Genomic DNA, 26,318 nt, shown 5'->3' with positions numbered 1-26,318 from the left:
ATGAGCTCTAGTTGATCAAATAAACAGGCAGACAGACTTTGGATACAGACTTTGGATTCCTATTATTTTAGGATATTTTTAGTGCAGGGTTGTGCTGCTCTTGTTCAAGAAGCAAAGCTGGATTTAGTTCTTTCTTGTCCCTCACATGAGAGAATCCTAGTTAGTGATGGACACACCTCAAGACTTTCAGCAGTTTGCTTCGATACAGGTAAGCAATCAAAATAACCTTATCTGAACTATTCAGACTTCCCTGATTTGGATAAAGGGGCTGGAAGTCTCAAAAGAATAGGATTTCTAACAAGATTTCCAGTACTTCCTCTCTCCAGTCAGAATAGGGACACAAAGAGGATATCCTTTCTTCTTGTATTTCAGCACCTCTGCTTCTCCTTTAAAGTTGGAATGAAGAAGCCCAGAAAGTCATGGGAAACTGGGGGTTGGGGACAACTTTTAATTGACCTTTCAGAAATTGGATTAATAGTTTGGTTTGGTCTGAGATAAAATTCTGCATGGGTTATAATTTGATCTGAACAACTTCACCCACCCATATTAAAAAAAACATCTCTCTGATGCACTTTTTAGACTCTAGGATAGGTCCATTAACTTCAGTAAGGTCACTCTTCACTTATACACTGTTAACGGAGAGGACTATCAGATCCCTAGTTGATCGCTGATCTTTTGCAGTACTTTTACTGATTGGATTGGACCTTTCTAAGCAGAGCTAAAACCTTAATTCAGCTTTATGTGTCCTGGGGGCAGGGGGGAGGGATGGAGGGAAGAGAGAGTGATCTTAGGGTTCCAGCTGAAAGAGTAAGTTGTCAGAGCAGATGAACTAGTGTTAAACACCAGTGAGTAAAATGGGGTTTAACTTTCAAATGTGAACTTGTTGCATTGCCAGAGACACCCCTTCTACCAAAACACTTTTGAGTTCTAAAAGGAAAAATGAAAGCAGATCAAGAGTTAAGTTATATCTATTCCAGAATATGGAAACACACAGTTTATACGAGGTCCTGAACTAACAGAGCAGAGAAACTGACACTAATAAATTGTGCACTTCCAGACAATAATAGGGCCTTATGCTTCAAATTATGTGAGTAAAAAAAAAAGAAAGAAAAAAGAAGGGCCATGATCCACGCTGATGCTAGCGTTTTCATTATTAGTAGTGGCCCTGTACCAACAAGGAGGGTATCGCATGGAGAAATCAAAATTAAATGTTGAGCAATACATTGGGGGTTTGGGGTTTGGAACCTCCATGTTTGGGTTCACTCCAAGATGAGCAAAAATTTGAGAGATCTTGTTTCATCCACACTTCAGCGGCAGCCATGAAATCTGTTCCCTGGAATTTGCCAAAGGCACATATCAACTTAGACTAGACTCTTCCAAAAGGACTCACTTGGGGCCTGATGCACCACTCATTGAATCAAGTGGAAAACTGTCCATTGACGTTAGTGGTCTTTGGTTCAGGACCCTGATGTATCTTTGATGCTTATCAAATATTAAGTAAGGACTGATGCTTAATCAAATATTAAGTAAGGACTTTTTCTCCAAACCATACATATAGATGTTAGCAGAAGATAGCAGCATTGGCTAGGATGCAACAGTTTGTAAATCTCTCCGGTTTAAACTACCTATGTGGTAAGTGAATGTTTTTCATTGGACTACCCTTTATAGTTATTAGGAATTTTTTAGAGATGGAGCCTACTTGATGGTCAATCTTGGGTTTTCCTGGCATGATTTGGGATGGCTGGTCTACAGAACCTAGCTCATTCTCACTAAAGGTTGAAATACACATTGGAAGTTACTGGAGGTTATAGATATGAGAGTAGGTGGAGAAACACAATAAAAGAAAGCAAGGATGCTGCACTGCATATGTACCTCTTTCATTTGGCAAGTGTAGCTGATTTTTAACAATTTCTGTAAAACTTCACAGTAACCAAATATAAATTGAGAAGATGATCTTGTAAAAATAACAAATTCTTCTTAATAAGAGACCTTATGAGGACTCTGCTATTAACTCTGTTGAGAAATGGCAGAAGCCACAATCTATGTCTATGTGTCTGGATGTGAATAAAGAGGTGTGAAGAGGAGTGAAATGCAAATCGGCAAGGTTCTTCTCTTTCTTTCTCTGTATAGATATTTAACCTATTCTTCCTTCACCAGTTATACACCAGTAAAAAACCATTGACTCCAGTAGAGTTTATCTTATTTATAAGAGTGTGATCAGAGATTCAGACCCATTCTTATTAAATGCCTGATCCTGAGCACCTTTAATGCTCATTGGTTTCAGTAGGAATCAAGGGTGTTCAGCCCCCCATAGGACTGGGTCTTCTAAGACTTTCCAGTCTTAAGAACACTGGTAATATATTTCAAAGCTCTTTTCAGACATCTCTGACTTGGGTAACGATTACTTACCAAGCAGATCCATTTACATTACACCTCCCTAATGCAATGGTCATATTTTTCCCCACGAATGAGCTGTTCATGAGCAATTTCTCCAACATGTCACACAAGTATGCTGTCCATCAACGAAGTGTTGTGCACGTTTTCTGTTTCCACCCTATTTTTCCTTCATCAGACATATTTATGTTGTCCTAAGCAAGGCGCATCCCACACTCCATTAATGCTACATCTGCCCCTACATTTGTCTTGCCATATTTCGGAAGAGAAGTGAAGAAAAGCACCTTGTTATAATTCCGATTTTGGTTTTGGAGAACTTCAACATTTCTGTGCCAGCATGATATTTATGGCTGTTCTCCAGCAGATATATTTTTTTTTTTTGCAGGAGAGAGGTTTAGAGTTTATTCTCTTCCTAGCATTTGAAGGTCTAGACTGTGTCCTTGTTCCCTCTAGACAGCGCGGCACTGCAAAGGGTGCAAAGGAAGACAGTGCAAAATACAAGAGCATCTTGAGCTTTAGATGTTGCAGCATTGCAAGCACAAGCATGTGCTGGGTGAAGAGCAGGTGAAAGAAAAAGAAGAGACCTCAAATTTCAACCATTAAAAAAGCTTTGTTGCCACCTTGCTACAGTCCCATGCTAGACGATGCAGAACTATCATGCTGAAAGACTGTCTTTCCTGACCGTGATTAAGGGGAAATGCTAATTTAATGAGAGGAGGAAGCTGGTACAGCAGCCTGTGTGGAAGATCTTGAAATACTTTGATTTTTTTTGTGATAAAAAAAAAAGTGGAATCAATAGACAACCGTTTCCCCCCACATCCCCCCAGATCAAGCAGCATCACTGGGAGTCCTCCCTTAGTTTCAGTCCAACAGAAACTTCAGACCTCATTGTAGTGGAGAAAAACTAGACTCAAAGTATAAGAGTTTGATGCAGTCCTGTTTTTGTCCTGACATTTCTGTGAGGCAACGGGTGCTTTGAATGAAGTAGTAACAACAACGTGACCAACCTGAGGCCATTTAAGTTCACGAAGCTGCATTCCTCCTTACAGTGCTGGTGAAAGTAAACAACAGTATTATAAATTTTGGTCATGCCCTGGTATCGGTAAGTATAGTTTCTGAATTTGCCATATGCTCTCATTGAACTGGAACACCGATGCATACACAGCGAAATTGTCTAAACAGTTGTTCAACCTCAGTACTCGCTGTCAAAATTATGATCTACACGATTCATTCTGCTAACCACAAGAGGGGTTTTGTTTGTCAAATGAAATAATGTGTAATTTGGTACATCATTTTGGAAAGCATATTTTCAATATGCTACCACAGGCTTGGACACTGAAGCATCAGATTAGTGGATAATGTCCTACAGTTTCCTTTGGCTACAATGATTCAGCATTAGATAGGAGGCAAAATTGTCCAGAGGCATCAAATCATAAAGACTGCAGAGGGGGAGACTTTACTGAGCCAAATTTTTGAAAGCTGATTCTCGGAGTGAAATCTTGATGCCACTGAAGTCAATGGGAATTTTGCTGTTGACTTCAATGGGGCCAGAATTTCACTCTTGATTTGAGAGCCCAATTTTGTGCACCCTAAATTTTGCACATTCTGTTGCACGTGCCACGTTGTCTGTGTGTGTGCATCAGAACTTGGATATGAATACAGATGCTTCCTGTATGCATAATTATGAGGTTTTTCTGCATGGAAAAACTGGTATGTGAAGGACTCTGTCTGGAAGATATTGTCCACAAATTTTGAGGCTTCACTAAAGCACTTTTGCAAATGTAGTTGCTATATTAGGTCATTCCCCCATAGGTGATTACAGGTGCTGACTATAAAATGTTATGGGCATTTGGCCAGTAGAGATGGTCAACATTTTTTTTTTAAAGCATGAAAACAAACTGAAATTGAAATCCATTATTCAGGGTTCAAAATGAACACCTAAATGTTTTGAAATATTTTGTATTTTTTAATCAAAATCATTATTGTAATAGGTAACAATCTGGATATTGAAATGTTTCATTTTCCAAAACACCATTTTTTGGTAAGCAAATAACTTTAAGAGCATTTTGAATAATAATTTTGATGATGGTGGTGGTCATAGACCAGGACCTCATTATGCTAGGTGCTGTACAAACAGGGGCAGGGGGAAGAGACAACAGATGGATACAGACAGATAGGGGAGTGCAAGGAACAATGAGCCAATATGAGTCAACATGACAGGCAGCGGTGTTAGCACACCAGCAACCGAACCATGGTCAAGTTTTTGTAGGCATTATGAAAAATGAGCGTTAAAAAAAAAAATCACAAAGTATTTCAACAGACAAAAAATGTGGGCAACATTCTTGAAAAAAGGCCATTTTTCAACTGAAAAGTGACATCGGCATAGCTTCGTCTTTCAGGGGTGTGAAAAATCTGCAACCCTGAGAGACGTAGTTCAGCTGACCTAACTCCTGGTGTAGACAGCACTAGGGCAGTAGGAGAGGGAGTACCTATGCCTATGGGAGAATCCATCCTGTCTGCATAGGTAGCGTCTACACTGAAGTGCCTCAGTGGCACCGCTGGAGCAGCTCAGCTGTGCTGCTGAGGCGTTTTAAGTGTAGACCAGCCCTAATTCAGAGATATTGCTGAAATATAAAGAGGAAAAAAAAAAAAAGAGTTCCACAATCCAGGGTATAATTTCTTGTAAGATCGTACTTTAACATTTCAAGCTAGATTGTAAGGCTCTTACTCGTACCGAGGCTGTGTCTACACTTAAAACGCTACAGCTGCACCACTGCAGCCCTTCACTGTAGATGCTACCTAAGCCGACAAGAGGGATTCTCTCGTAGGTATAAGTAATCCACCTGCCCAAGAGGCAGTAGCTAGGTCAATAGAAGAATTCTTCCATCGACTTAGCTCTGGCAACAACAGGGGTTAGATCAGCTTAACTAAGTCACTCAGGGGTGTGAATTTTCCTACCCCCGAAGGGTGGATCTGGGTTGATTTAACTTTTTTAGTGTAGACCAGGCCATAGCCATGCAGGACTCCAATGTAGGCACATACCTACTGGGTTTTAGTAGATGTTTGCATCTCTCTCAGCAATTGATAAACAGTTTAGAATCTCCATTTGAGTGGCATTAACTAAAGAGGAACAAAACAGGATCAGAAAAATGTTAAGTACCCATAAATTACATTTACATCCTCATTAAGTCCCCTTTATGCTGCCAGAGGAATGTAAAGGGGCCTAAGTGGAAGTGAGAATCAGACTCTTGGTCTTTATTCTTAGAGTGTTGTTGTATCTGGCATGTCTACATAAGAAAACATGGAGGGTCTTGTTCCAAAAAGATGCAATGTGGGTCGTAAAATGCTTGTTTTTCCAGTTGCTCTCTTTTTCTCAAAATATTCCGTCTTTGCATGCCCACTTTAAGGTTCCCTTATACTAAGGACATAAAATCCAAATCAGCCCAAAATCCAGATCAGCCCGAAGAGTTTGCAAAGCAATAACACAGGAGTCTGCCGCGAGTTCATGGTATTTAAATGCTGCTAGTCCTAAACCTTGACCTGGATTCTACCAAACTTCTTAAATTGCTTGCTGTTTATTAACTCCAGCTGATGAGCTCAGTTAATTAGCTAATGCATGGGTAGCTTGTTATAAATAGCAAGCAAAACAGTGCCGTTTCCTCCCTCCCCCCCAGCTTCTTCAAAAGAAAAAGCATTTTTGACCAGAAAGTTTTACTTGTAAACGGAGGCCCGAATTTAATTTCAGATAGCGTTACTCCACCTTGTGCAAGTGATTTGTCTTGACACTGCACTGACTACCCACACACAAAAAGCCCTTTATGAGTTCCACGCCAAAGAGCCTGAAGTATTTTTTGCTTCTCTGAAAATGACATTTTGTCCTTTTTTTTTTTTAATCACCTGAACATGGGTCTTAAAACCACAGCACGCAAAGGCCCCATGTGAAGTGGGGAAAGGCATTTCGGCATCTGCTTAGACCCCCAAACTGAAGCGCCAGTGTGCTTAAAAAAGCTTGTATTTAAAGGCACTGCAGCTGCACCAGCTCATATTTCATCCAGCCACCAATTTCCTTTTTCCCCTGACAAACAGGCCTCAGAAAGAACGCAAGCCAGAAATTCTCCACGTTAGCGAAACATTTCCTCTTTCCCGTTCTCCCTTCCATTAACATTATTACACTGCTCCTGGGAAAAGCTGACTTTTCCAAGCCAGACAGCGTATTTCTTTCTTTCTTTTTTGGGGGGCCAGTGCTAAGAAAAGCATTGAGGGGAGGTGGGAAGGGCAGCAAAGGAAGTATGGGGGTGAAGTGAATTATAACGTTTCTTCAGGAAACATACTCTCTCTCTCTCTTGCACACAAACGCACAAAAGTAATGAATCCTTGTCTCTTTCCCTGACTGGCTATTGCAGAAGTCGAAAAACACAGACATACAGAAATCACTGACAGTCTCCTTCCCGGGGATTATATGCTCAATCGAGACTCAATAACTGTTTAAAGCCTATTTGACTAGGATGGTGCTTAAACGCACCACAGACCTAACTGCAGCCAATTCTATCTAAGACCTTGTCTTTAACTGATTAATAAGCCTTAATCTGCAGCCCTCAGGATATTATGTTTTTCTAGCCATCCAACGTCCCAGAGATAGGGCTGCACCTTCTGTTACATGCCTGATGTATACCACCTTTATGTAAAAAGAACAGGAGTACTTGTGGCACCTTAGAGACTAACAAATACAGACTAACACGGCTGCTACTCTGAAACCCACCTTTATGTAAGCTATTCAAGATCCCACATTGCAAAAGATATCCTATGACAGTTATGACCTTGTGCGTCCCCCCTCCTTTACCACCCCTTCAGATACTTCATATACCATGACTGTAGGAAATTCATGCTGCTTATGTAGAGCCAAATTCAGACCTGGTTTAAGAATGAGCAGCCATATTGGATGTCAAGAGGGTTGCACTCACTTACACCAGGCATGATTTTGGCCAATGACTTTATTTGTCCTGCTTTTATTTTTTCCTTTCTGGAGAGCTGTAACAGAAAGTCACATTTACCTAGAGAAGAGATAATCCCCACCCTATGAAAGCCAATGGCAAAACTCCCACTGATTTTAACAGTGCCTGTATCTTAGAAGCGGATAACTAGAACAAAGTGTCCTGTCTTCAGAGCAGAACAGTACATAGGTAATGCATTGCTGACTGAACCATGAGCCTAAAATGGTATGTGTAGGAAAGGAGAGAAGGATTGAGCTTCCATGATGGGCCTGGACCAAAATCCTGGATCTAAACAGCCCTAAACTTGGGTAAAGTTTGCTTCCAGATTTGGACTTTATGGATTGAGCCTACCTCTAATGTCTGTGTGTTTAAGGCTTTATGTAATCTCGCTGGACTTTTTACCACAAGCACAACAATTTTCAGTTTTTGGCTTAAGGTATTTTGTTTTTTAGCAAAAAACTGATTACATTTTGGGTTTTAGATGTTCAGTGTTCAAACAAAAAGTAAAAATTTTCCCCAGAAAGCAGGGATTTTTAGTAAAAAATTTTGGTTAGTCAAAAATACAGTTTTCCACTGAAAAATAATTTGAGTGGAAAATTTTTGATTGATCCTAATTGATACATCATTCCCATTGCTCAACCTCCTGGATCAATTACACTTCAATAATGCTTTGAAGCTGGGCCAATCCATATAACTATTTGGATAGCTATACTTGAAGTGGATAGAAAATGGCTTTTACATCCTATGAGAATTTTGAAAAATTTTCCCATCCTGAATTGGGACAAAAATATTTACATCTTGAAAATTATCAGAAACTGATACGCCCCCACAACATTTGGATCAGGTTAATCAAAACTTTTAATTTCAATAATTTTAAAAGCTTTTGTTTCAATTTTGATGTGTTAACATTTTAACCTTTTTCACTATAAATTAACTAAAATTTCTAAACACAAAATTGTTTTGAAGAAAAAAAGGAGAAAGTTTCCATTTCAAAAGTATTGAAAAGGGACATTTTGCTAATTTTGACTTTTTTTTTTTTCAAAATTGTTTCACATTAGGAGATTCACCAAAACCAACTCTTTCCCACAGTTTCAGTTTCACTGGAAAATTCCTGACCAGCTCTAATCTATACACTGCTGGACATTTCATTTCAAAGGACTCTGAAGTGCTTTGCAGACTGTGGACCCAGTTGTCTGCTGGTGTAGCTCCACTGACTTACTTTGGCTGAGAATTTGGTCAGCATATTGATGGAAAGCATTTCCACGTACCAGTGTTGATGGAAGACATTCCGCCCAACATAGAAGTACTGCCTCCTCTGGGTGGGATACAGCAGGAGTTTAAAGATAGGCAACAATGTTACACAATAGTTTCAACAAAAGGAGAAGAACAAAAAGATTCCAAGTTTAACCCTAGATCTAGTTGAAATATGAAATTTCATTAAAAATGTCAGTTGTGCAGTTATTTCTATTTTGCAGGATTTGAAAGGGACCTAACGCTTCATTTTTTCACAATATTTTTTGCAAAAAAAAGTTTTTACATAATTCATTTTCAAAATCATAATAGAATTTTTTATTAAAAATCATGTTTTCTCACTAAAAAAATTACATTGAAAATAATTATACTGATACAAATCTCACTTAAAATTTCATGAAAAATTAAACATTTTCATAATGTTAAACTTTTTTTGTGGAAAGCTTTATTTCTGAAGAAAGGTCATTTTCTGAAGAGTAAACTTTTAGCGTGAAAAATTTTGACCATCAATAATTGTATCTTGTTTTTCCACAGTCCAAGCTGGTTATGTAAAAAGTCAGTTAAGATATATATATATACACATTAAGTAAAGTGCAGGAGCAACATAACGTGGAGCAAAAGCATTAGACATAGACAGACTCAATTAGACAATCTGGTTAATTCTTTGATTATATCAGAGTACTATAAACCATTCACTTGATTGAATCCAGACAAACTGCCTCAACACAATCTTTGACTCAGATTTATTTCTCTAAATTTACATTGCAACAGCTACCACAAAAATTACAAACTGTGGTTTGGGTTGATTTTTCTCCCCTCCCTCATGTTTACATGGTCTTCAAGGGAAAAATAAAACAGTTACGCCCAGAGAGACTTTGCTTGAATTATTCTCCAGAGTACCATTTTAGCAGCTTTTATTTACAAACATAGCCGGCATGTGTTTCATCATGTCTGGTTTAAGATTTTTATTTTGTGCCTTTCATAGAACAAGCATGGTTTATTACATTTACGAATGTGACCAGGCTGGGAACATGCTATCTGTCTGTTAGTGTCTTAAGCCAAGATTTACATCATTGTGGACAGAGGTTCCAACTCTGGGATAGATGACACATCTGTGTGTGTTAATACACAATCAAAATCATATCTGCTGTAATGAGAGGGAGCTCCTGTTCCGACTCTCAGGAATTGTCAATGATAGGCTTTTGTTATCAGAGATGTTACCTGGGAGAAATCTCCCTGACTTTTTAGTAAGACTTTCTTCCTCTCTCTCTCTCTCTCTCTCTCTCTCTCTCTGTAAGATTTTCAGTTTAATAACAACTGTGAAAGTAAAGAACCAAACACATTCCTGGACCCAGATTCTGAGTGACCCTCAGGGAAATCAGTTAAGGTTATTCATGTCCTGAGATGGCAGGATCTGCCCCCCTAGGATTAATCAGTTCAAAGAGTCGACACATTTCAGTTTTTCTTTGTATTAAATTTACCCATCATCTACCAGCTGGACAGTAACCCTGATACTCTATCACTTTGGAACATCTGAGTTAATACCTTTAACTTCCACCTATTGGGTTCTGGCAAATGAGCTTTGCTTTTTATCTTTTTGTTTTATTTTAAAAACTCAACAACTCTTGATTAAAACTTAACTAAATTTGGTAGAGATCAAGTTAGAAAAAATAAAAGCTGCAAAATTCTGCCATCCCCCTGAAATTAAAAAGGGGGGAATAAAAGAGATAAAAGGAGAGAGGTGTTCTTTGCTGAATAGTTTTCTAATTATACCAAACGTGGCCACAGAAGGGACAATATCAAGAGCAACACCACACCTCAGCTGATGAGGTTAATTTGGTTGATATTCTTCAGAACCTGGAATCTCTAGGAGTAATGGGACACACAGCAGTAGCAGTGGATAATAAGTTCAAATTTAGTGGTTTCAATTTTTTCCATTATGTTTGAGTCCTGACATATCTTACATGTACTGTAGGAGCTAAAAGGACCATTTGTTTTTTCAGCTGACTTTTTGGAGCTGGGCAGACCTGTGAGATACACCATAAATGGATTGAAAAAGGTGAGGTTTATGAACTGCAAAGCAGTGAGGAAGTTTTCCAGGAAACTATGCAAAACCCTGCTTTTGACAGTCTACTTGAAAAATAAATACTACAGATTCCTTCAGAAAAAAAATTGACCTACTCTTGTCCTCTTGGGTTTATTTTCTTTTAAACTGAGAGTTTGTTAATTTGAAATACATATATATATAATTTCACGCACACATATTATGAAGATAGTGCAGAATTTGCAGAAATACAAGACCTGATCCAAATCTCACTAACACTAGTATAACTCCACTGATTTCAGTGAAAGTATTTCTGATTTTCCCTGTGAGACAGAGGAGAATCAACCCCCTAATCCTTCGTTTAGTCCTATAGGAATTATTCAGAAACAATATTACACATCTACAGTAAAATATGTTACCTCGGTGGTCAGGGGATTGGAATGAGCTTTAGAGCCTTTTGCCACTAGTTCAAATCTGTTCCAGCCACAGCCCAATGAAGTCAATAGGAATGTTTCTGTTGACATCAGTGGGTTTTAAATCAATACTCAAGTGCATAGTAACAAAGGACTCAATCTGGTGAGAAATTTAATCTGGATGCTTCATGAGCAATTTTTGAAACTCTTTTATTTTTTCAATATTTTGGGGCAGGGGGAAATTTCAAAATTTTTAGATTTGCTAGGGAAAAACATTTTAAAAAACTGATTTTTTCCCTGTTTTTTTTATTTTTTCACATTATTGTTTACTTTTTCCTGCGAGCTCTATGTTGCTACTTTTTACATTTTGCCAATGGAAAGGGAGGGCAAACCGGAGAACTAAAAAGGAAAGAGGAAAATCCAAACCTGAAAAAAAATCTTGATTTTGTTTATCTGTTGGGTTTTTTTAATCAAAAAATTGTAAATGGTTTTAAACAACTTTTTTTTTTTTTTTAGAAGACAGTTTTTCAATGAAAAAAAAAGTTTGGCCTGAATGTTGACCAGCGCTAGCCGTTACCATATATGTCTGCTTCATAACATGAATGACTCAAGAGCTGACCAGTTTGGCTATGTGAATGAGCCTCATTCCATTTCCTCATAGACAGGTTTCCACAGCACAAAAATTGCCAATACAACTGATAGAAACTTGCTCTTTTTGACAGCCAGAACATAGAAAATGAATTACTCTTGTACCCCTGGGGCCACCTTCCAGAACAGGATCCTGGGGCAGTACCGTACTTGTTGCCTATGTCCGCTGTTTTCAGATGCTAGCCTCTGTAATTCACTTGCAGGCAGGTCTTTACTGAATTGATAGGTATTTGGATATGGTGATGAATGTGGTATTTAAAAAGATATGAGAGAGACAAGGTGGGTGAGGTAATATCTTTTATTGGCTCAACTTCTGTTGGTGAAAAAGACAAGCTTCAGAACTACATAGAGCACTTCTTAGTGTCTTTAGAAGCGTAATTTAAAAGATAGACTGACTGCTGTCCCTCTCAACCTTCTGTTGCTAATGAAGAGGGAAACAACTCCCTCCGTATTTTTCTTCCAAGCTTTATCGGAAAGATAAATTAACAACGTGTATGTGTTCTAATCGGTACAGTTTGTAACAAAGGAAAATTGGGGTTGTCTGAATTATTTGACGATTGTGCTGGTAAAGTGGCTTTGCAGATGATCAGTGAAGGTAGTAAAATCTTTTCCATGATCACTGTTTGGTGCTAGTTTGTTATTGTTGTTTTGTTTTTAATTCTGGGTGGGCAAGGCTGCTTTTCCTCTGATCAAATTGGGGAAAAAAAAAAAACCAGGGTGGCTCTCCCGATGGGTTTCTGGGTAACTGCACACATCTGGGTTTCATATCAAAAGAAATAAATATCAGACCTAATTAATCCTCAGTGGCTTCTGGGTATGGACTCCTGAACAATGCAGCCTCTAATTACAGTTTAAGCAGGCATGGTGACAGCGTAAGCTGCATCAGCCAGGCTCTGGATTTCATGCAGTATATCGTCTTCTAAATCAGGAGAAAAAAACCGAGGCGCAGGCGTTCTCAAACTGCGGGGGTCGGGACTCCTCGGGGGGTCACAAGGTTATTACATGGGGGGTCGCGAGCTGTCAACTCCCAAACCCCACTTTGCCCTCCAGCCCTTTAAATATATAAAAAGTGTTTTTAATTTATAGGGGGGGGGTCGCACTCAGAGGCTTGCTATGTGAAAGGGGTCACCAGTACAAAAGTTTGAGAGCCACTGTTCTAAATGGAGAGAGAAAGAAAGAGAAGTATTTGTTTAAAACTTTGTCAAAGTCCTTAAACCAACACTGATTTTCACCAGCGGAGGATCTGGCCCATCTTGAAGCTATCTAGGAAGGGGAAAAAAAATAGAACAAATACACGTCACACTAATTTGCTTTTGTGTTGTGCCTAGCGGAACGTCCAAATAGCACCACCGCATGCTTTTTGCAATTTAAGGCCACTTTTAATAAACCACAGCCTTAATGCAAATTGCTGAAATGCAAATCTTGAAATTATTTGTATGAAAAAAAATAGTACAATTATATTTCCTTTCAAGAAATGCAAACTGGCTGATTTATTAGTCTTTTATAAAGGGTTATTTATAACTGATAACCTGTGTAATGATTTTACCAGAAGATAAAGTTCCTATATTGCAGACAAAGAGATATCTAGGCAGCAGTATTCTGATTAGTTTTACATCTTTTCTAATTCGAGTAATTTAAAGATGGAGTTTGGGGATTTGCTGAGCTGCAATAAAACATGTCGGGAAAGGGGTCTGTTAAATGTTTTATAACTCTAAAGCCATCTTTTTTTCCCCATGTCTTTAAAACCATTTTGATTTGCAAATATATGAGTGAACTCAGAGCAAACAAAAGTAAAAGGACTGTTAACACTGGCTTTGGTACAGGCAGTCTCTGTATAAAATTTCCCTCTCTGCCAATGTACCTCAATCCTGGCTTGCAATAACCCCTGTTATTCTAGTCCTGGATTTATCCAGAGCAAAGGCTGCCAACTATACCAAATTATGTGGCTGGTTTTTTTTCAGTGAGGACTAATGAGACCACCAAACTTATTTTCCCTCCTAACCAGAGCCAGGATTTGAACTGAGGTCCCTAGAGATGCAAACATAGTATATTAACCAACTATGAAACCACCCCCCTGCTATGTAAAGTCACACCCAGGAGGGTTTTTTGGTGCTAGGCAGCAGAGTTTTTACATGGCTATCCATATATTACAGGATATTATTTTTCCAGCAGAGAATATTTCAAACATTTCCAGTGAACTTTTTTCTCTTCTTTTTTTAATTTGTATTTTACATATAAAAATCAAAGGAATAAAATTAAACCACAAAAATATGTTAGAGAAACAAAAGCAAGGACAAAATAGACTTTGAAGGCTGAAACTAGATCCTCTTTGCTCTACCATGCTGTCCCTGGGTATTGCACAGACCTCTATGTAGTCAAAGATCTTACATAGCATATAGTATGGGCCATGAGTCCTTGCATTTAGGTGTTAATCACACATCCTTTTGCATAGTCTAAAAGGTACAGTGCACCATCTCAACACTAAGGCCAATGGAATAATCACAACAGGCAAATATAATGATAGCACTTATATATTGATAGCTCTTTGTATTTTCACAGTGCTTTACAAAGATTAAAGGCCAGATGGGACTCTTAGATCATTTAGTCTGGCCGCCTGTGTAACACAGCTCATAGAATTTCATTCAATTGCCCCTCTGCTGAGCCCAATAACTGGTGTTTGACTAAAACATATCTTCCAAAAAGACACCCAGCCTTGAGCTGAAAACTTCAAGAGACAGAGAATCCAACACTTCCCTTGGTAGATTGTCCCAGTGATTAATCACCTTCCCTATTAAAACTGGTGCCTTATTTCTAATTTGAGTTTGTCTGGCTTTCACTTCCCTCCGGAGGCATCCCTTGGGGCTTGGCTTGTACGGAGCATGCTCAGTAACACTGCTGAAGCCAGCTGCCCTCACTCTGCCCCACCACTATCGGCAGGCACAGGTCATCTCTGCTTCTACCCACTGGTTCTTGATATACCTTTCTCTGCTAGGTTAAAGAGCCTTTCAGTACTTCAGCACTTATTTTTTCTATTAGGCGGAGAAAGTGGTTGGAGTTCAACTTGAGGTTAAGCACCGGACTGGCACTCAGGAGATATGCATTAAGCATTTGGCTTTGTCACAAACTGTGCATGGGACTTTGGACAGGTCACTAAACCTTTCTGTGCCTCAGGCCCCCATTTATAAAATGAGGATGAAGAGGATCCTTTTCAACAGGCCTCTCCAGTGCAACCATGCAAAGACCAGACACGAGATGGTCCTAACTTATTAATCTGGAGTATGTTGCAAAACGGGACACATTTTCAAAAAATGTCTTTTAATGTGGAGTCCATAGGTTTTTATATTTTTTCAGAGGCACATATTGCATTAATTAGCTAGTGTGCATATGTGTGTGTTACTGTTCTCTATTGGACGAGAAGCTGAACTGCTCAGCTGAGTATCGCTGGCCCTGTACTACTAATAGCCAAAAGAGATTCGCCTTTATCTGTAGATGTAAGGGCCTATGTTTTTGATTGTTTTATCCCAACCGTGACTGTGTAATTCTCAGTGGCCATAGTAGGAAGCATTGTGACAAATTTGGGCTCTTTGGCTATAGCAAATTATATTACTGGAAATGTATGCAATTAAAATAAAGAGCTTGGATGGATGAGTGAGGGCATTGATGATGGTACATGTAACCCTTACACTTCTTGGTCACTTTCATAGTAAGTACAAATGTGTCAGTATTAAACACCTTCCGCTGATGACTAGTCAGTCCAGCCTCCAGGAAGATTAATGAGCTTTGATGGGTTGTGGCAGGACTGGCAGATTGGCGGAGGGGAACCAGCAGGCTGCTTTTAAGGTCAGTAGCCACAGAAGGTTGCTAGAAGCTCTGTGCTTTGGCCTGCAGCTGTGATTGTTCTTGCTCCTTCATCAGCTCCTGTCCTGCTCCAACCCTGTTTCTGTCTTTCTCCTGGTTCCTGAGTCTGGCTGTGATGTTTGGCTCTGATTTTGGGTCCTCTCAGCAAGCTTCTAACCAGTGAGCATGACTGTCACCATGTGAGCCTGGCACCATGTACATGTTGAATACTGTATAAATGGCAATCAGTAATTAAGAACAACTCATTGTTTTGAGCCTGACCCGGGTCAGCAGTGACTGAGAGTAATTTCCATCCTTTGGTGGCTGATGTAAAATGATCTGGTGGTCTCAGCCCATTTTCTTGCAGACAATTAGTTAGTTTGACCCCAAAAAGGAAAGAGTGACAGAGACTCCATGAAGGCCACAAGGGACTTTGCTATTGCTATTGGTTTTATGTGGAAAGTGCCCAGTTACTATGGTCATGGGCAACAGTATAAAAGTCTGATAGAAAATGAATAATTCATAGAATATCAAGGTTGGAAGGGACCTCAGGAGGTCGTCTAGTCCAACCCCCTGCTCAAAGCAGGACCAATTCCCAATTTTTGCCCCAGAGCCTTAAATGGCCCCCTCAAGGATTGAACTCACAACCCTGGGTTTAGCAGGCCAATGCTCAAACCATTCAGTGATCTCTCTCTCTCTCTCTCTCTTCCCCGCCCCCCCCCCCCCCCGTCCCCCAAAAAATACATTCTCGCATTGGTACTCATTGCTATTCCTGCTGGTAATAGAGCTTCCAAAGGCTGAATTACTCTTAACCATACAGATGTTTCCTTCTATCGGGGTGAGGTAGAGGGCAATGGGAGGAAATTTCACAGCATCACTATACCAGGATCTTTCCCTAGCACTAGTTTAACTTAAAAATCCTTTTAAAAAGAAAGAAATTGAGATCATATGCTGTAAACTATTACCCCATTGCTTATGTGCTGCAAGAGATCACCTTATCTTCCAGTTATACGAAGGGCTATCACACAACATTGAACTGCTCTTGACAGGGCAGAATCTCGGCCGTGCACATTTTGTAACAGCTTCCTCACTTGAAACAAAAACTATTGGTGGAAGAAATAGTTGCTGAAGAAAAGGTCATTACCAGGAAGCCCATAAAATGCTAGTAATTTTCCTCTATCAGTCCTCCTCAGCTGATAAAACTTATTAGGCCCTTAAGTTCTGTTTACACTGCTGTCTTTAAGTGGTCACTTATCCACTCCTGCCCTGTGTATCTGCCTAAGGGTTTTTTATTATTATTATTATTCCACTTTTTCTTTCACTTTAATAAACAGCTCCAGTCCTGATACCAAGATAGGAAAATCTGACCCCTTCAGTCGTTTGCTCTAGGTGTAACAAGAAGTGCGTCCTCTACTGCGTGACATCTAGAGAGTTCATTATCTTAGATGAGAATAGAGTCCAAACATTTGCCTGTTGTGCCAAAGTGTGTTTCCTTAAACTCTAATGGCAGTTCAACGAAACCCAAGTTTTATAGCATGTTTTTACTCTAAATACCAGAATACTAAGACACGAACAGTTTATCCTGAGGGCCCATTCTTGCACTCAGTGAAGTCAATCACAAAACTCCCATTGATATCAATGTGAACAGGATTGGGCCCTAACATTTCAATGAATTTAGGACCATATTCTACCCCCATTCGACACACACAACTCCCAATGGCACCCAGGTGACTCTTGAGTGGGTTAAATATGGTCCTACTATACTAGAGGGCTCAGTTCGGTGGAAGTAACTCTATTGAAGTAAATTACAGTTGCAACTCTGGAAACTGAGGATCAAAATGACTCCAGATATATTGATTTAAAGAAAGCAACCAGAACTCTCATCCTGAAGTCTTCCTCATTAGGGTGACCAGATGTCCTGATTTTATAGGGACAGTCCCGATATTTGGTGCTTTTGGTTATATAGGCACCTACTACTCTCCACATCCTGTCCCAATTTTTCACATTTGCTATCTGGTCACCCTATTCCTTAGTCTTGGCTAAGTACTGCTTACAGTTACACTAGATCTACTCTGCTGTGAGAGAGTTCCCAGAGGGAACTGTGCCTGAGCGAAAACTGCATTAGGATGTCAGGATTTAGTCTCAGATTTTCTGAGGATACACTTTCACATATATGCTTTCTCCATCCCACTGTCCTTCTTCTGATGACTTCTCTACTTTAGGAATTTATACCCTGCATCCAAGGAAAAAGGAACCCAATCAAAAGGTTTCCTTACCTGTAGAGATATGAACTATTGAAACCTCATCCACTGTTACTCCTGACATGTTGAAAGGTTTCAGTCTAAAACTTGCCATCTTTAACATTAGTGTGATATATCCGTTGTAATGCATGTACAGTCACCAGGTCTCTATAAATAATTCTATTCTGGACATTTGGAAGAAATTCCTAGTGTCATCCTTTCAGGAGCTTGCAGAAGACAATGAACCACAGTATTGACGCCTAAATTACAACACCTCCTTTCCCAAAAATAAAGAGACTTTATTCTATTGCCAATCCCTTCACGTTCAGACACTAAGAAGCACTTTGATCTATTGATTACATTACTGTGTGACCAAGTGCTTTAAATGAAATATCTTTGTCGTACTGACAAGTTTTTTTGCATGATAGGAATGTTCCTTAAACTGCCTGCTGGTTGCAAAGAAGATTTGCTTTGACTATCAATGTGTAACAAACTGAATTCACACCAATGATTTCAGGTTTGCTCCTCTAACATGCCAGGTGAGAGACAGCATTGCTGAGCTTGTTGAATCATTTATACTAGACATGCTTCCACAAGCCATGTAAACAGAAAATCTGGTCTATCCTATATAAGTTCGGGAACTGCCCTCATCACCTAATTAGCTGAGCACCCAATTTGCTGCCAAAGCAAACCATTATAGGGACACAACAGTACAGTATGTTCTTCATATTAGAAGCATAGAAAACGGTACCAATTCAAGAAATGTTCAGGATTCATAAACATTTTCCTAAGTTACCAGCTGATTATCCTCCTGTTTGAGAACAATGGCAAGCACGGCCATGCATAGAATTCAAGTCCAGCCCAGTCACTGGTAATTTTACCTAATTGGATCTTTTCTCATCATTGGATCAGTTGTAATCAATATCAGACTTTCATTTTGTCCTTTTATTACGTTTTATATTTAACATATAAATTCTCATGTCCATGAGTGGAACTGATTCGGGGAGGAATGGGGCAAATATTTTTCAGGAAAAATGTAATTTCCTGACCAGCTCTTCCTGGGAGTGCCACTCTTAAATCTGTTTTTACTCTAACTCACACGTGCAAGGGTTTGTAACTCAAGTGTAAAAATGCGCTCATGGCTGGCACTGGGCATATGAGGTTTTTTTCAAATTCTAAGGGCCTATTACATTTTTCTTAACCTGCACCCATACACATTCAAACAAAAGCCCTCCCATTGACTTCAGAGGGTTTTCACAGAATCAGGAACTGAAATTGAAAATAAAGTTAATGGTTGCATATGTGATCAAATATTAAAATGAAATCGTGTGCCAATCATTGGCCAGATTCACCAGTTCTCTCTGCCTGCTTTTTTGCCCCATCATACCAGTGAATGACTCTACCTAGGTACTTCTATGCCCCTCATCACCATAGTGTCTGAGTGCCTCACAATCACTAATGAGTTATCTTCACTATATCCCTATGAGGGGGATAAAATTATTCCCATTTTACAGATTGGGAACTGAGGCACAAAGAGGTTGTCACAAAGGAAGCCAGTGGTAGAATCAGGATTTGAACATAGATCTACAGAATCCCACACCAGTGCCTTAACCACAAGTCCATCCTTCTTCTGCTCCACTAGGCTAGATCCACCAAGGGGATTTAGACTCAGTGTCGCAATGCCCACTATTCAGGCATCCTGCTGCCTAGTAGAATCCACAGACGCAAGTTAGATGCCCAGTGTCCCCAAACAATGCATGGGGATATTATTGGAGGAAAATTAGGCACCTAGGGAATTTAGGCAGCTAGTTAATTGGGAGGAGGGGGGGTTGAGGATCTAAATTTTGGACTTGGGTGCCCAAAGTGTCAGTTACATGCCTGTAATCCCTTTTTGGATCTAGCCCAATACCCTTTTTACAGATCTATTAGTGACCATTCAGAGGCTAGATCTTGGGGGATCCTCCTAAAATCATTATGACTAATGTGATATTTTTAAAAAAATTGATTTTTTAGCAAAAATTACCCAGCCTCCCAGACCACTCTCTTCTGCTTTCCTTCTGGCTTTAAAAATAACATTGAAAGGAAAACGTAGTAAGGCGGTAGTAACATCAAGCACCTTCATCTGAAAAAGGAACGATATGGGTCTGGCTTAAATTAAAAAAATTGCTAGTGACATCAGAGACATTTCTCACAGCTACCAAAGCCTACCTGACTCGGCGCTTTTGGAAGGAAAAAATACCACGTTAAATTGTTTGTTAAAATGGCCTTTACATTTCAGAAGTGGAGATTTATAACTCTCACATAAAGTAAAATAATAGCTTGGCACTTGAATTCTTGTTTTGTTTGTGCAGTGGATATTGCTGAGATTATCATTAAGATCTAACTAATTTGTCTTTCTGGTTTGCGCATTATAGCTAATGACGCTGAGGTCAACACCAAAGACTGCTGGCCATTGGCTATTCCATACCTTTTGCAGAGGCCAAAAACGGGGACTGATAGATTGGCTCCATGCCACTAGACCTTTGGAACTACTTTGAAGGTAATGAAATCACATGGATTTGCCAGCAAATTTGAGTGTCTGTCCAATTTCATCCTGTTTATTCAGCTAGCAAATACGTAGTTAAGGTGAGACTGTGTAGCTGTGCTGAATGCTCAATTGTTATCTAATTCTAATTCTGAGAGAGACTGGCAACTCCTTCTGCAACAGAAGCAATTGGAGCCATTTCTATCATTAATTTGATGCTTGATGGGATACAGTGTACCCTGGCGATAAAGGAGATTTAAATTTCACCTTGTGCCAGCACGCACCCCAGAGGAAGCCCCAGTTCAGCAATGCACTTAAGCACATGCACAAATCAATTTCTCCCCGGCAAGGCACTTAAGTACATGCTTAACTTTAAGCCCATGCTTAAATCCCATTAAAGTGAATGGGACTTACTCATTGCTTAAAGGTAAACATGTGTTGATATGTTTTTCTGACTAAAGATGGTTTGCTGAACCGGGGCACAAGAGAAAGCAGGCTGCATGTCCACTGTGTTTTCCCAGGAATTCCATGTGAAATTAATTGGCAAACTATTTCCCAAACTGTGGTCAAAGTTCTCAGCTGATATAAATCAGCATAGCTCCATTGAATTCAAGGATGGAGAAGCTGGCTCAGTGCTTCAACTAGTGCATCTAATTAATAACAAAAAGACAACGCCATTGGGTATCTAGATTCTGAACATACAGTTGTTTCAGATTATGCCACGTTACCACAGGAACTATTGAACATAAGACCTACCTCAACATAATAACAATAATGCTCAGACTGTACATAGCCCTTCACATATTCATAATACTATACAGATATATATTAGTCTTTACCAAAATGTAATTTAATATGTTGGATTGGGGATTTGTTTTTACATCATACAATTCCACTTGATGTAAATAACATAGTTGTTCGTAAATGTCAGATTTTGGTAAATTCTTGAGTTGAAAAATTTCATACCTTTTTGATAGGAGAAATTTGAGGGTGTCACTGATTTTCAAATATCCTGAGCCTCCACAACTTCTGTGGATTTCAGTAGCTTCTCCAGGCACTCACACATAGTCTGATTTGCTAATGTGCAGTGTATAGAAACCCGTTGTTAAAATGACAAGCTAACATAGGTGCTGGACCTTGAGATGTGGAGGGTGCTGAAGCACACCCTGGCTTGAAGTGGTTTCCATTATATACAGGGGTTTACAGCTTGGTTCAATGGCTCTCAGCACCCCCACTATAAACATTCTTCCAGCACCCCTGCAAGCTATCCTTTTAAACGTAAGGGGTTTCCTGGTCTGGCTTGCAGGCTACGGGGAAGAATGCAATCTGGGGCTCATCAGCAATCAGTCTGCAAAGAGCCAGCCTAGAACAAGGTGGGGGGAGTCATTTCTCTGTGTCTTATGGAGCAGCCTGCTTTGTCTATCTCTGGTTTGGGGTTCTTGTGTGCTAGGGTTCTAGATTCTAAGAAATAAAGTAGTGTTGCACTGCAAACTTCTCAAAAAAGTATTTTATGTTTTTATCTTACTTCTCTGTATGTCATGGACATAACAGCATTATAGTCCATACAAAGCATCCATATCTACCTTTTAAAATTTTGATCTATCTGTACAACTAACCCACTGCAAAATGCATCTCCCCAAATATATGTTGCCCATTTTCCACACACATTTAAAAAATATGCACAAATCCCTGCTTCTGCAAGTTCACACAAATAGGCAAGCCCACGTATCTGTACAGAATGCCACTGGCCTCCCTGCCTGTGCACCCGAACATCCAGGATTGATGTTTAGATTTTTTTAAAAAAACAAAAGCAAACAAACCCCTCTGCAACTGGGAGAGATGTGTTTGTTTACATATAATTGTATATACTCCATGAGGAGTGGGGGTTTTTTGTGTGTGTGAAGGGCAAAACAGAAATAAAAGAGGATGAAATGGGAAAGGTAAAGTATTCATAGATTAGAAGGCCAGAAGGGTCCATTGTGGTCATTTAGTCTGACCTCCTATATAACACAAGCCATAGGACCTCCCTGAATTAATTCCTGTTTGAACTAGAGCATATATTTTAGAAAAGCATCCAATCGTGATTTTAAAATATCAAGTGATGCCTTTTAACAGTGTTTTCTTTCTTTCTTTCTTTCTTTCTTTCTTTCTTTCTTTCTTTCTTTCTTTCTTTCTTTCTTTCTTTCTTAATTTTTTTTTATTTCCTTTCAATTATGAATAGATTATAAGTGTAGAATTTTGGAGATATGGAAAGGAACTACTCCAGACCAGATGTGCTGGCTGCATATGAAGGGCAGGCTATAGTACGTTAGTGGTTTAAAGTAACAGGAAACCTGAGCAATATCATAAATCAGGATTTTCTGACTAGATTTTTTGTACAGACTATAACAAAATGTATTGAATATCTTGAATATGTGAGAGCCTCCAACCTACCAAATTACCAGGCTCTGCCAGTGAGAGGCACACTAATTTGAGGCTGGCCTCAAACTGAAAATTGTTAAACAAAAAATTAGGTTTCAGCATTTTAAGAAAAATCTGCTTGGAGCCCAGCACTAACAGGACCCTAAGGATTTAGCTAACTGCAAGGAAAATACAGACAGACAAATTTCTTGACTTTCTAAGCTCCTGAGACAGATTTCCACTTCTGGATCTCAACAAGGCATACAAGTTCTTCCACAAGTGACAGGTTACTTACTGGAGGGTGGATATTCCCCCCTCCCCCCCCACACACACTCTTCACGCATTCAGTCAAATTTTGGTCTACTGAAGGGAAACGGAGTTTTGCCATTGACTTCATTTGGACTAGAATTTGGTTTGTTATCTTTTTCATTCATTTTATTTATTCATACACATATAATGCATTGGCTCAAGTGCACCGACTGAAGGCAGTGCACTCCAGCATGCAAAAAGTTGGGTCCAGTTAACGGAAAACAGCCTACAACAGAAACACTGAAAGACACACACAAATTATTACCAGTGTAGATTCAAGTCATACAACTGGTAGCGCACAGAGCAGGTCACCTACACACAGGCCCACCAATGGGTTGGGAGCAAAGGAGGCAATTGCCCAAGGGCCTGGGCGATTTAAAAGGGCCTAGGGGCCCCTGGCGGCGGCCGGGAGCCACGGGACTTTTTAAATTGCCAGGGCTCCTCGGCGCGACGGGGTGGGCATATGGAAGCCCTGACCGTGCCAGAAGACTGCGCCCAGCAGCTCAGCCGGCAGCAGCTCGCTGGGCACCAGTCAGCACAGGTGCAGCTCCGCCCAAATGTCAGGTGGACCTTTTGAGGGGGCCCATGGATGGTTCTGTCCTTGGCAGAGCCGTCCCTAGGGTACAGCGGATCGAGGCGACCGCTCTGGGTCCCACGCTTTGGGGGGGCCCTGCGGGCTGGTGTGATTGGCTAGTGCGATCGGTCCCAGAAGTGATCATTTCTGCCCCAGACCCCGCTAGGGACGGCCCTGGCCCTGGGGCCTGGAAATGCTGTCGGTGGGCCTGCCTACACAGGATCCTACCTGTTGCAGAATCAGAGCTTTCTTTTCTTTTCTTGCTCAGCAATTTAAAATTAATTATTGTGTACTTTTCAATACCACCCCAGCTAATGGGGAAGGGATAGCTCAGTGGTTTGAGCATTGGCCTGCTAAACCCAGGGTTGTGAGTTCAATCCCTCAGGGAGCCAGTTAGGGCTCTGGGGCAAAAATTGGGGATTGGTCCTGCTTTGAGCAGGGGGTTAGACTAGATGACCTCCTGAGGTCCCTTCCAACCCTGATATTCTATGATTAATTGTTGCAACTTTAAGGGCCAAATTCTCAGCTGGTATAAATAACCACAGTTCTGACTAAGTCAGTGGAGATACACCCACCTATGGCAGCTGAGAACCTGACCTAGCTAGTCAACAATGCCTACTATTCTTTTGTTTGGTTGGGTTATTTTTTAAATGTCATTGTCTTTTTATAATTCTATGAAATGTATCTAAAGCCCAGGCTAACTCTTTCCCCACATTGTTCCACTTCTAAGTAAAACATATACAATAAACTGAGTTCTATTTTTCTCATAATCATCCAGACGATCTTCATGATTCTGGGGAAAACAATGCCAAAGTGATGGGTTACTGCGGTGTCTTCATTTTGAGCATACTCTGGAAATTGGCTTGACATGCTCATATATTCAGCATGGGTGAGATTTACCCATCTGCAGAAGGACAGCACCAGACTAGAGGACCACGTTAAGTCCCATAGAAGCTAAACTTCTTTGTATGAACTGGCTTTCCTCTCATTCACCCTAGTGTAAAATCAGGAGTAACTCCGTGAAATCAACAAAGTTATGCTCCTGTAAAATTGGTGTAGATGAGATGAAAGACAAGCCCATGAAATATCCTGCCTTACTGGTTTCATTGTAGTTATTGGTTTCTTAGATTCCCCCTTTCCCACCCACCTGTTCTCCCAAAAATGACCTCCCCCTGACCTCCTAGAAGGTCTCCAAGCTGCTGATCCTTCTTATGCTTCATTCTCTTAAGGCTGCAAGGCCATCGAATATGCTAAATACTGCACAGAGCTTCTGCTTGAAATGCATCCACACAAGCCTTCCTTCTGGGCTGTATTTTTTTACATTTTAATTTTTGGCAGTGCTATAGGGAGCAAGAGTGGCGTGCAGCAAACAGCATTTACCAGCGTGTGTAGCTTGGCACCAGAAAATAATTACTTCAGAGTTCAAAAACCTTCAAGGTGCTCTCTCTAAGCTGCTTCACATTTAAGATGTGTAACACTAAAAATGTCACTTTTGGATCCCTGCAGACCAAAACAGAGTGCCTTCAGCTTTCTGATTGGCAGAAAATTGATTGTTAAGCTCCAGGAAATTTCCAGCACAGCTGTAAAATGTCAGAAATACTCTGCTGCTGCAAAAGCTATCGAGACTGGTTTCAATTAACACTACTCTCTCTTCAGACCTCATCCCCAGAAAGCACAAGCTTTCTGTTTGAGTATTAGCCATCCTTGATTTCCACCCACCAGAAACAGGTTAAAAAGTTACTTACTTCGGTTTCTTCCTGTCCCAAGCAGGGGGCTATGCCTCAGGCATCAGAGGGAGGAAAACAAGATCGTACAGACGCCTGTGCAGATATCTGGATCTGATTCTCTTAATGTTCCATGCATTGCAAGTATTTAATCTCCACATATTTCTTACGAAGTGGGAGAGATCCTGGCCCCATCCCATTCCTATGATCTTTGACACAGATACATGGGTAGATCTCTGACTCAGCTACCTTGGTACACCTCTGTACTCAGTATGTTGTATGTGACATTCCTACCTTAGCATTTTTTATTTGTATTACTGTAGCATCGAGGAGCCCCAGTCATAGATCAGAACCCCTTCTGCTAGGAGCTGTACACTGACAGTGCCTGTGTGACGCCAGCAGATGAAGTGACAGCTCATGCCAAGCCTCTGGGCCTCACTGAATACTGAGAAATGCACAGCTGGAAACCAGCCCGGCTCATCTCGGTGTTAGGCTTGTCAGAATAGACGCTGAGTTGACAAGCCTGTGTTTAGTCTTGATGAAATGTTTGTAGGATGCTGCATGTATTGATCTCACTGACAACACCAAGTTACGTTGAGTGTTTGCCTTGTAAGCCTCTGTAATTGTGTAACTCACCAAACAGGAAAGAAGCATTAATTAATGCAAAGTGCTGGGCCTGCACGCAACAAGTCCCACTGAAACCAAATGAGCCATTGGGAAAGATCAAAGGACAAAGGCTTTGTTGCGTTCCCCCCCACACACACACCGATGAAGAGCAGACAGGAGCCGACACTTGTTCCATTGGTTTGACCTCTGGGAGAAGGGAAAAAAAATTCTGACCAGAGGGAACTGTATCACTATGATGCTTGGAATTTGGAGAGGGTAATATTTCCAAGCATAAGCAAGGAATCTCCAAGCTGCTTAGCTTGGGTTATCCCTAGAGGACATAGAGCTTGCACATTACAGAAG

General features: G+C 40.3%; 2 long non-coding RNA genes across 2 annotated transcripts in view; one reads left to right on the top strand and one right to left on the bottom strand.

Annotated features, from left to right (window-relative positions):
• LOC140896384 (uncharacterized) overlaps positions 1-26,318 on the bottom strand; it is a 104,157-nt gene that overhangs the window by 50,769 nt on the left and 27,070 nt on the right. The gene's annotated exons all lie outside the window — the stretch shown is intronic.
• On the top strand, positions 143-26,318 carry LOC140896385 (uncharacterized). Its single transcript, XR_012154537.1, has 3 exons — positions 143-208; positions 20,233-20,357; positions 25,673-26,318. It is a non-coding gene; the product is annotated as an uncharacterized lncRNA (long non-coding RNA).

This window comes from Lepidochelys kempii, chromosome 12, assembly GCF_965140265.1.
Source record: "Lepidochelys kempii isolate rLepKem1 chromosome 12, rLepKem1.hap2, whole genome shotgun sequence".
Lineage (NCBI taxonomy): Eukaryota > Metazoa > Chordata > Testudines > Cheloniidae > Lepidochelys > Lepidochelys kempii.
The sequence above is the reverse complement of the archived record's forward strand: the minus strand, read 5'-3'. Positions and strand labels throughout refer to the sequence as shown.